Source organism: Carassius auratus, chromosome 19 (genome assembly GCF_003368295.1).
Source record: "Carassius auratus strain Wakin chromosome 19, ASM336829v1, whole genome shotgun sequence".
Lineage (NCBI taxonomy): Eukaryota > Metazoa > Chordata > Actinopteri > Cypriniformes > Cyprinidae > Carassius > Carassius auratus.
The window spans coordinates 4,727,381-4,737,879 of record NC_039261.1 but is presented as its reverse complement, the minus strand read 5'-3'; the positions used below and the strand labels follow the sequence as shown (position 1 = coordinate 4,737,879).

Sequence of the window (10,499 nt, the reverse complement as noted above, 5' to 3'; positions counted from 1 at the left end):
TATAATACAGTATAATATGAATGATGAGAGGCAGACAGCATGAGAGCAAACAAACACAAAATATATCCACACACACACACACACACACACACACACATACATAACACAATACTAATATTTCAAACAGAACCATAGGAGAGAAACAACAACAGAGATAAAACAGAACTCAGTCAGCAATAAGAATATTAACAACATAAATTAACCTTGCAACATCAAAGTTAACGAGATGAATTAAGTACAGGGAAGCACTAAGCATCAAAATGTGCCAGCATATCATTTTTAATTTGCTGGAGCGTGTCCATCAGAGTTTTATTTGTGACTGATTGTTCCATAACTGAGGACATGTGGATAGAGTGCACAAAAAGAAGTAAAATAGTAGACAGGATTGAAAGTTGATAGAAAAAATTATAATGCATATTTAACATGTGTCCATTTCAGGTAACCAACCATGTCCCCTAGATTTCTAAGTATTTAATAGAAATTATATAAGAAGCTTATATGTCTAAGAAGCAAAAATAAAATTTTCGTCTTGCACGCACACACACACACACACACACACACATACACACATACATACATTTATTGTTGGTTCCACATCAAATAAGTCATGCATACTGATGATGCATTCAGACAATTTAACAAAACTCCAAGTAGAGTAAAGCAAATACTAATACCAATAATACTTATACCAATAATAATACAATTTTGTTTAGCTCGGTTTCAAAGCACTGCACAAAAACGAGAGCTAGGGGCAGGTGACAAAATTTTTTATTCAGTTAAAAAGTAGACTGTTATTCCTCGAGGATTTGTTGTTTTATTGTGACTAAAAAAAGCTTTTTTTTGATCACATGTCCTGGGGGAGGAATTATCTGGATGCGTCTCACTGTGGAAACCAACAGACATTTTCAATGTAAAAAAATAAATAAATGTTTATAAATTCAGATATATTTTTTAAATATATACAGTGGTGTGAAAAAGTGTTGGCCCCCTTCCCGATTTCTCTCTTTTTTTTTTTTTTTGCATGTTTGTTGCACTTTAATGTTTCGGATCATTAGTAAAAAAAGATAACACAACATATAGTTTTTAAAGGATACTTTTTATTAGGGGAAAACAAAATCCAAAACAACACTGCCCTGTGTGAAAAAGTGTTTGCCCCCTAAACCTAATGACTATTTGGGCCACCAATTGCAGCAACAGCTGCATTCAAGCATTTGCGATAACTTGCAATGAGTCTGTTACAACGCTGTGGAGGAATTTTGGTCCACTCATCTATGCAGAATTCTTTTAATTCAGCCACATCAAAAGGGTTTGAGCATGAACCGCCTTTTTAAAGTCATGCCACAGGATAGGATTCAGGTCAGGACTTTGACAAGGGCACTCCAAAGTCTTAATTTTGTTTTTCTTCAGCCATTTAGACGTGGACTTGCTGGTGTGTTTTGGATCATTGTCCTGCTGCAGAACCCAAGGTTGCTTCAGCTTAAAGTCATCTTTGAACCATTTTTGTCCAGACTCTTTCTTATGGTGGAGTCATGAACACTGATCTTAACTGAGGCAAGTGAGGCATGCAATTCTTTGGATGTTGTTGTGGGGTCTTGTGACCTCTTGGATGAGTCGTCGCTGTAAATTTTGGTTGGCTGGCCACTATTGGAAAGGTTCTCCACTTTTCCATGTTTTTGCAATTTGTGAATAATGGCTCTCACTGTGGCTAGCCGGAGTCATAATGCTTTATAAATGGCTTTGTAACCTTTTCCAGACTGATATATTTCAATTACTTTCTCAATTGTTTCTGAATTTCTTTGGACCTCGGCATGATGTCTAGCTTTTAAGGATCTTTTGGTCTACTTCCCTTTGTCAGGCAGGTCCTATTTATGAGATTTCTTGATTGTGAACAGGTGTGGCAGTAATCAGGCCTGGGAGTGGCTAGAGAAACTGAACTCAGGTGAGATAAACCAAAGTTTTAACAGGGGGGCAAACACAGGGCCGTGTAGTTTTGGATTTTGTTTTCCCTTAATAATAAAAACCTTCATTTAAAAACTGCATGTTATGTTTACTTGTGTTATCTTTGACTAATATTTTAATTTGTTTGATCTGAAACATTAAAGTGTGAAAAACATGCAAAAAAATTATAATTAAGAAATCAGGAAGGGGACCAACACTTTTTCACACCAGTGTGCATATTTTTTTTGGACTCTGCTGGTACTCTACCATGGTAGAGATCATGGTTCAACCTGGAGGAAATGGATGTCATTATGTGTTTGTGAAAGCTCCTCCAGCTCATCATCTATGGACCTCATTTGGTCAATCTCCTTCTCCAGTTGCTTTATAAGTGTTTCAGCTCGACTCACTACAGTCTTTTCTTGATCTCTGATCATCTGTGTGACCTCAGAACGTTTTTTCTCAATGGAGCTGATGAGCTTACCAAAGATCCTCTCACTGTCGTCCACTGCTGTCTGTGCAGATTGCTGTAAGACACACAATACAATCAGCTCTTACTGCTGCTCACACAGTCTACTGTGCTTCAGTGGGACTGAAAATCACCCTCAATAACCATCTGAAGAAGAGTCTGAAACCAACTGAGTCTGAAACCAGCAGTTCTTCTTTCTTTCAGAACTCACCTTATGAATCTCCACAGCTTCTCTCAGCTCCCTACATTTTTTATTTCTCTTCTTAATTTGCTGCTGGTATTTTCTCTGTGTATAACCCAAGTGCTTCTATAAGACAAAACAAATAATGTTACATCACAGAAATATGAGTGATGTTTAAAGTAATAAACGTTTTGAGGACTTCTGCCATTGTTTATTCATCTCACAGAATGCCTTTGATTACATGCTAATCTGGCTAATGTCTTTGATTACACGTTACACACTTTCTCAGCTAATGGTATTAAGTCCTTTATTTAATATATACATGTTTTTGCTGTGAATGCTTGGCTATATCAAGAGGTGCTACTGAGGTTAAGTTTACACAAGTACATTTTCATTTTAAAATGCATAGCTTTTGCTACGGTTGCAATCTGCCACAAAGACTTCCTTGCTTTTTTTTTTTTTTTTTACAGAATTACAGCTGTTTAAGGAATTTAAAAGTTTTCACAAAATTGCTTAAATTAAGCACATCAGTGTCTTTCAGTCTGTACCTGTTTCTCTTTCCTCTCTGCTGCAGTTGATACAGTATCATGATTTTTGTGTTTGTCCACCATGCAGAGCATACATATACAACGCTGGTCAGAGCAGCAGAAAATGTCCAGCAGTTTTTTATGTTTACTGCAGATCATCTTCTGAATGTATCTAGTGACGTCCATTAAATCGTGTATTTTTCCTTTGAAGAGATTCTCATGCTGTTCAAGGTGATTTTGACAGAAAGAGGTCAGACACACCAGACAGGACTTGATGGCATTTTGTTTTCTTCCAGTACAGACGTCACACTCCACGTCTCCAGGTCCAGCAAGAACACCAGTTTGAAGTTCAGTCTTCTTCAGTTGCTCCACCACTTCAGCCAGCATGGTGCTTTTCTTTAAAGCAGGTCTTGGTCTGAAGGTCTGTCTGCACTGAGGGCAGCTGTAGACTCTCTTCTCATCCTCTTGATTCCAACATTGTTTAATGCAGCTCATACAGTAACTGTGTCCACAGGGAATAGTCACTGGATCTTTCAGTAGATCCAGACACACTGAACAGCTGAACTGGTCATGAGAAAACCTGGCTTCAGCCATTTCACTACATGCAGAGACACACTACAGCTAAATGGCGCTTAAGTTTCATTTCCTCGAAGTGAAGAGTTGATGTAATTTCCAGATACTGTGTTTGAGAGACGTGAGCAAAATGAGTCCGGCCTTGAAGTGCATTAAACTTGCCTTATCATTCATACTACAAAGATCCACTAGATAGGGCACAGAGTTGGCAGTAATAAGTTATAGAGGTCGTGTCATGAGGACCCTTTTTCTTGATATATTGACACAGGTCATTGTATTATCTCACTTTATTCATGGTACAGTATGTTGAAAGTAATTTTTTTTATGTTTTTACACTTTAAAATTTTCTTTTAATGATCCATGGTTGAAGGTGAGTAAAATAATGTCACCTCATTGTACCCAGTTTTTGAAAATACTCATTATTGCGTTCATAGAGCAAAACTTTTGCTGATTGTTTCTTTCTCAACCCATTTCAAATGTAAAATAATGACCTTTTCATAACCCTAACAAATAAGACAGAAATGCAATTTTTTGTTTTTTAAATTGAACTTTGTGGCTCTGAAGAACTGTTTATGAAGAATCCCTTGATAAAGTAAATTTACATCTGAATAACAAAAAATGTTTTAGAATCAATAGTGGAGTGAAACAGTGACAATCTTGTAGATGTATGAGCTTTGTATTTCTTCAGTTTTAAGTTTAGAGTATTTAATTGAACATTTTATACATTTTTTATGAAAAGGTTCTATGCCCATCAGAACAATATTTTAAAAGTTATGTGTTTTATTTAAAATTTGTGCTGTACTGCTTCAAAAACTGAAATATATATATATATATATATATATATATATATATATATTGTATAAAACATGCTGAAGTTTAGCCGATAGGTTGTCGATTCAATTAAATTATAAGCCAGTTCCTCCAAAAAGCTGTTTATTCAGCCAGTGATGCCTCTCCTCCATTGACATCCATTAAAAAAGGGATTTGGTCTCCTACCCTTCAACGCAGTGTTAGCTTTAGCTGTAACTTTTGCTTTTTTGGCTTAAGTTTGGAGGGTTGCCTTCTAGTGGCTTTGGTCTGCCTTGTTATCTTGTCTACATAGCTACCCTTGTTAATCACCATGACAACTAATCATCTTCACCTGTCCATTGTTAGCCATGGTTAGCTTGTGTATAAATACACCCTTGTGTTTCAGCTGTGTTTTGTTGGTCAATGTTCTCACGTTTGTTCACAAACTGCACATTACTTTTTTCATGCCTGTCTCTTTAAATGCAAATGAGCTGCTGCTCCCCGCTTATGTATTCCTTCGCTTAGGAATACATACATAAAATACGTGTATATACACCTATAAATTACTCACATATACATGCATACTACTGGATGTTCAAAAATACATGTATGAAATACACGTGAACACTAAAATGAAATCTATACCAATACGTATAATGTTAGCAATGTATGCATACACTCTTGTGAATAACTTGCATATACATATAAACTTGACGCGTGCATACACCTACAGACACTTGCATATAAACTTGGTCCGTGCATATACACCTATTAAACACTTGCATACAGGTCCTTCTCAAAGAATTGTGATAAAGTTCATTATTTTCCATAATGTAATGATAAAAATTAAACTTTCATTTATTTTAGATTCATTGCACACCAACTGAAATATTTCAGGTCTTTTTTAATACTGATGATTTTGGCATACAGCTCATGAAAACCCAAAATTCCGATCTCAAAAAATTAGCATATCATGAAAAGGTTCTCCTAACAAGCTATTAACCTAATCATCTGAATCAACTAATTAACTCTAAACACCTGCAAAAGATTCCTAAGGCTTTTAAAAACTCCAAGCCTGGTTTATTACTCAAAACCGCAATCATTGGTAAGACTGACGACCTGACTGCTGTCCAGAAGGCCATCATTGACACCCTCAAGCGAGAGGGTAAGACACAGAAAGAAATTTCTTAACGAATAGGCTGTTCCCAGAGTGCTGTATCAAGGCACCTCAGTGGGAAGTCTGTGGGAAGGAAAAAGTGTGGCAAAAAACACTGCACAACGAGAAGAGGTGACCGGACCCTGAGGATGATTGTGGAGAAGGACCGATTCCAGACCTTGGGGGACCTGCGGAAGCAGTCGACTGAGTTTGGAGTAGAAACATCCAGAGCCACCGTGCACAGGCGTGTGCAGGAAATGGGCTACAGAGAAGCAGCACTGGACTGTTGCTCAGTGGTCCAAAGTACTTTTTTCGGATGAAAGCAAATTTTGCATGTCATTCGGAAATCAAGGTGCCAGAGTCTGGAGGAAGACTGGGGAGAAGGAAATGCCAAAATGCCTGAAGTCCAGTGTCAAGTACCCACAGTCAGTGATGGTCTGGGGTGCCATGTCAGCTGCTGGTGTTGGTCCACTGTGTTTTATCAAGGGCAGGGTCAATGCAGCTGGTTATCAGGAGATTTTGGAGCACTTCATGCTTCCATCTGCTGAAAAGCTTTATGGAGATGAAGATTTCATTTGTCAGCACGAGCTGGCACCTGCTCACAGTGCCAAAACCACTGGTAAATGGTTTACTGACCATGGTATTACTGTGCTCAATTGGCCTGCCAACTCTCCTGACCTGAACCCCATAGAGAATCTGTGGGATATTGTGAAGAGAAAGTTGAGAGACGCAAGACCCAACATTCTGGATGAGCTTAAGGCCACTATCGAAGCATCCTGGGCCTCCATAACACTTCAGCAGTGCCACAGGCTGATTGCCTCCATGCCACGCCGCATTGAAGCAGTCATTTCTGCAAAAGGATTCCCGACCAAGTATTGAGTGCATAACTGAACATAATTATTTGAAGGTTGACTTTTTTTGTATTAAAAACACTTTTCTTTTATTGATCCTTCTATCAACCCTACTGGCAAAAGGCATTTCAGGAACCACACTTCAATGGTTTGAGTCTTACTTATCAGATAGGTCCTTCAAAGTATCTTGGAGAGGTCAGGTGTCCAAGTCACAACATCTAACTACTGGGGTACCTCAGTGCTCAGTTCTTGGACCACTTCTCTTCTCTGTCTACATGGCATCATTAGGTTCTGTCATTCAGAAACATGGCTTTTCATACCACTGCTATGCTGATGACATTCAACTCTACCTCTCATTCCATCCTGATGATCCGACGGAAGCTATTCGCATCTCAGCTTGTCTAACAGACATTTCTTGCTGGCTGATGGACCATCACCTTCAACTTAACCTTGCCAAGACAGAACTGCTTGTGATTCCAGCAAACCCATCGTTTCATCACAATTTCACCATCAAGTTAGGCACATCAACCATAACTCCTTCAAAAACAGCTAGAAAGCCTTGGAGTTATGATTGATGATCAAGTGACTTTCTCAGACCACATTGCTAAAACTGTCCAATCATGCAGATTTGCTATTATTATTGCTACTATTGCAATGCCTTCTTAGCAGGTCTTCCAGCCAGTTCTATCAAACCTTTACAATTAATCCAGAACGCGGCAGCAAGATTAATTTTTAATGAGCCAAAAAACAATACACGTCACACCTCTGTTTATAAATTTGCACTGTCTTCCAATAGCTGCTTTCATAAAATTCAAGGCATTGATGTTTGCCTACAAACTACCACTGGCTCTGCACCCATTTACCTAAATTTGTTACTTCAGACTTATGTGCCCTCTAGAAGCTTGCGTTCTGCAAATGAACGTCACTTGATTGTGCCATCCCAAAGAAGCACAAAGTCACTTTTACGGACTTTTAAATTAAATGTTCCCTGCTGGTGGAATGACATCCCCAACTCAATCCGAGCAGCTGAGTCCTTAGCCATCTTCAAGAATCGACTTAAAACCCATCTCTTCCATCTTTATTTGACCCTCTAACTTTAACACTCACTATTCTAATTCTGTTCTTAAAAAAAAAAACTTGATCCGTGCATATACACCTATTAAACACATATGTGACCAATCATGGGAAGTAGGGACACAAGTCGGTTCTGTGGCATTTTGAGTTATTCATAGATTCTGTAACACTAAATAAATCGCTGCATACAAACACACCTGCACCTGCACATACGTGCATATACATATAAACTTGATCCGTGCATATACACCTAATAAACACTCACATATACATATAAACTTGATCCGTGCATATACACCTATTAAACACTCGCATACATACATATGTGACCAATCACGGAAAGTAGGGACACAAGTCGGTTCTGGGGCATTTTGAGTTATTCATAGATTCTGTAAGTGTAGTCTCCAAGCTTTCCAATGATGTGTAAAATCTGATATAATTTGGAGAAGTTGTGGCCATTTGAAGGTAGGCACTCAAAAAAGCTCAAAAGGGAGAAAATGGCCTCTAAAGATTGTGCAGTTCCCACCTGTTCTCATCTGCTGGGAGTGTCAATAGTGCTCATTTATGTCTGTCTGTCTCTGTTTTGGTTTCTGAAACCCAGTTTACCCAACTGTATTTCAGCACCCCTGGTTACCAGTCTGTGGAAAACACAGCGTATTTCATTTCATTCATCGTCAAGTGCGCTCATTCCTGTTGGTGTTGTCAATCTGGCAACCTATATGTGTGTCACGTATGAGGACGGGGGGCCGAGTGAAAAAAACCATATCCAATATTTTGAATTTGGACTACAATACATAGCTGTATAAAAAGAGCAGGATGCCAACAAAGTGGCAACTTAAAGTTTCCAAACACACCTGCATTGTGGCGTTTCCTTTACTTTTCTGCACATTGGCATGGAATTATTGCATCCAGCTGCCGCTGATCACAGAGTGACTATAAGAAGGCAGCAGGTGCAATGCATACCAGCTTTTCCCTTCGGAGCCAAGCGTTAATATCGTTCTGCTCAACCATGTCTGCTATGAACTACGATTTCAGCACGCTCTCAGAAGCTTTGTGTGTTGGCGAGACGGCGCTTCAGCGGTGGTCGTTCCTTTGTTGAGTGGGTTGCGCACTTCAGGCTGCGATGTCCACATTAGTGGTCCAGGAGCGCCATCTCTGGCTGTGTCAGGCAGACATGAGGGATGCCGACAAGGCCCAGTTTCTCAGTGTTTCAGACTTGCCTTTTCGGCGACGCAGTCGAGAGCTTTGCCCAGCAGTTCTCGTCTGAAGCAGACTGAGGCGATCCGACACATCCTGCCTCGGCAGGCAGCTGCTGCCTCCACCTGTCTGCTGGCCGCAGTGCCCCAGCTTGTTCGTCGCCGAGGGTGGCCCCCAGGGTCTGCCCCCGCTCCTGTGCTGCATCTGCAGCAGCCTCCAACAAGTGGTGCCGTAGAGCTGGGCACAGGCAGGCCGCCCTTCCCATGGCTCCCGTCTAACCTGGCGGTGATTGAAAGAGCAAGAGGCCCGGAGACAGGTAGCTGCTTTCTGGGGGTTGGTGAAGGCACCTCTCCCTCCCCTAGAGGAGGGCCAGGTGGAGAATCTGGAGATCTCGACGAGAGAGCAGTTTTGTCTGTGGGTCTCAAGAGGGCATGGGGAGTTGTGTATGGCCAAGCACCGGACCTCACTCCTTCGCCAGATGGCAGCACCGGGCGGTTCGAGACCGTCAACAAAGGCCCTACTCATGCACCCTCTGCCAGCCCGTGGAACCAGGTGAGCCCTGAACTCTACACTCAAACCACACACCTTGCTGCCCCACTGCAGGTATGGCTGTGGTGCCGCTGGTCCCGCTTGTATGGTTTTTATGTGCCTGGTCAGCGCTACCCAGCCCATTTCGCTGGCTTCTGCGGACCATCAGCCTCGGCTATGCGATTCAATTCACCCGTTGCCCCCCAAGTTCAGCGATATCCACTTCACTACAGAGAAAGTGTCCTACTGGCGAAGGACGCAATAGAGCCGTTCTGTCCAGCCGATATGAGGATGGGGTTTTACAGCCTTTACTTCCATGTACCCAAGAAAGGCGGTGAGTTACGACCGATCTTGGATCTGCGAGTTTTAAATTGGGCCTTTCATCGGCTACCGTTCAAGATGTTGACCAAGAAAACATTTTTGGGTGCGTCTGTCCCCAAGATTGGTTTGCAGTTATCGACCTGAGGGACGCGTACTGTCATGTATCCATCCTTCCATGCCACAGACCTTTTCTGTGGTTTGCGTTCGAAGGACAAGTTTTTTTCCGAGTATGGGTCTGTGTGACGTTAGATGGAGCGGAATTTCCTTATGTGGGTCCTAAGGGCACTTCTCCCGGAAGATCGCGCGTTCCCATAGAGCAGAGCACTGACAGCAGAGACATTCAATGATCAGAGCGAGAGAGCCAAATGTCACAAAAGAAGTGTGTTTTTGGTTGCCAGGGCAAGACAAACCTGCACAGATTACAAAAAAAAAAAAAAAAAAACAGCATTAAGGGACCAGTGGATGGAGTTTATTTTTACAGAGCATCAACTGAGTTGTGCAAGTGTTTTTGTTTGTTCCATGCATTTCGAAGATGCTTGTTTTACAAACAAGGCCCAGTTTGATGCCGGATTTGCATATCGTTTATTTCTTAAGGATAATGCAGTCCCAACGAAAAAGGGTCACGATCGTGTGTTGGAACCGCAGCTTGTGTTTTTCCGGGAAAAAACGGTACAGACTATCTTTCTCTTATAAATATAATAAAACTAAAGACTTTTTGGAGTTATGAAGGATGCAGTACTACTCTATATGTACTCAAGATTAACAGGATATTGAGTGAAAATGAGCATTTCACCCCCCTTTTAATATTTAGCTCAGCTTATGGAAAAGTATGGTGGCCCAGTAGAGCACAATCTCTTGTTGCTCTTCTTAATTTTAGTTTGTTCTTTCACTTTGCTAT

At 40.8% G+C, this 10,499-nt stretch overlaps 1 pseudogene; it reads right to left on the bottom strand.

Annotated features, from left to right (window-relative positions):
• Window positions 1-2,201: 2,201 nt before the first annotated feature.
• LOC113120175 (E3 ubiquitin/ISG15 ligase TRIM25-like) lies at window positions 2,202-3,807 on the bottom strand (annotated as a pseudogene).
• Between the last annotated feature and the right edge of the window lie 6,692 nt (window positions 3,808-10,499).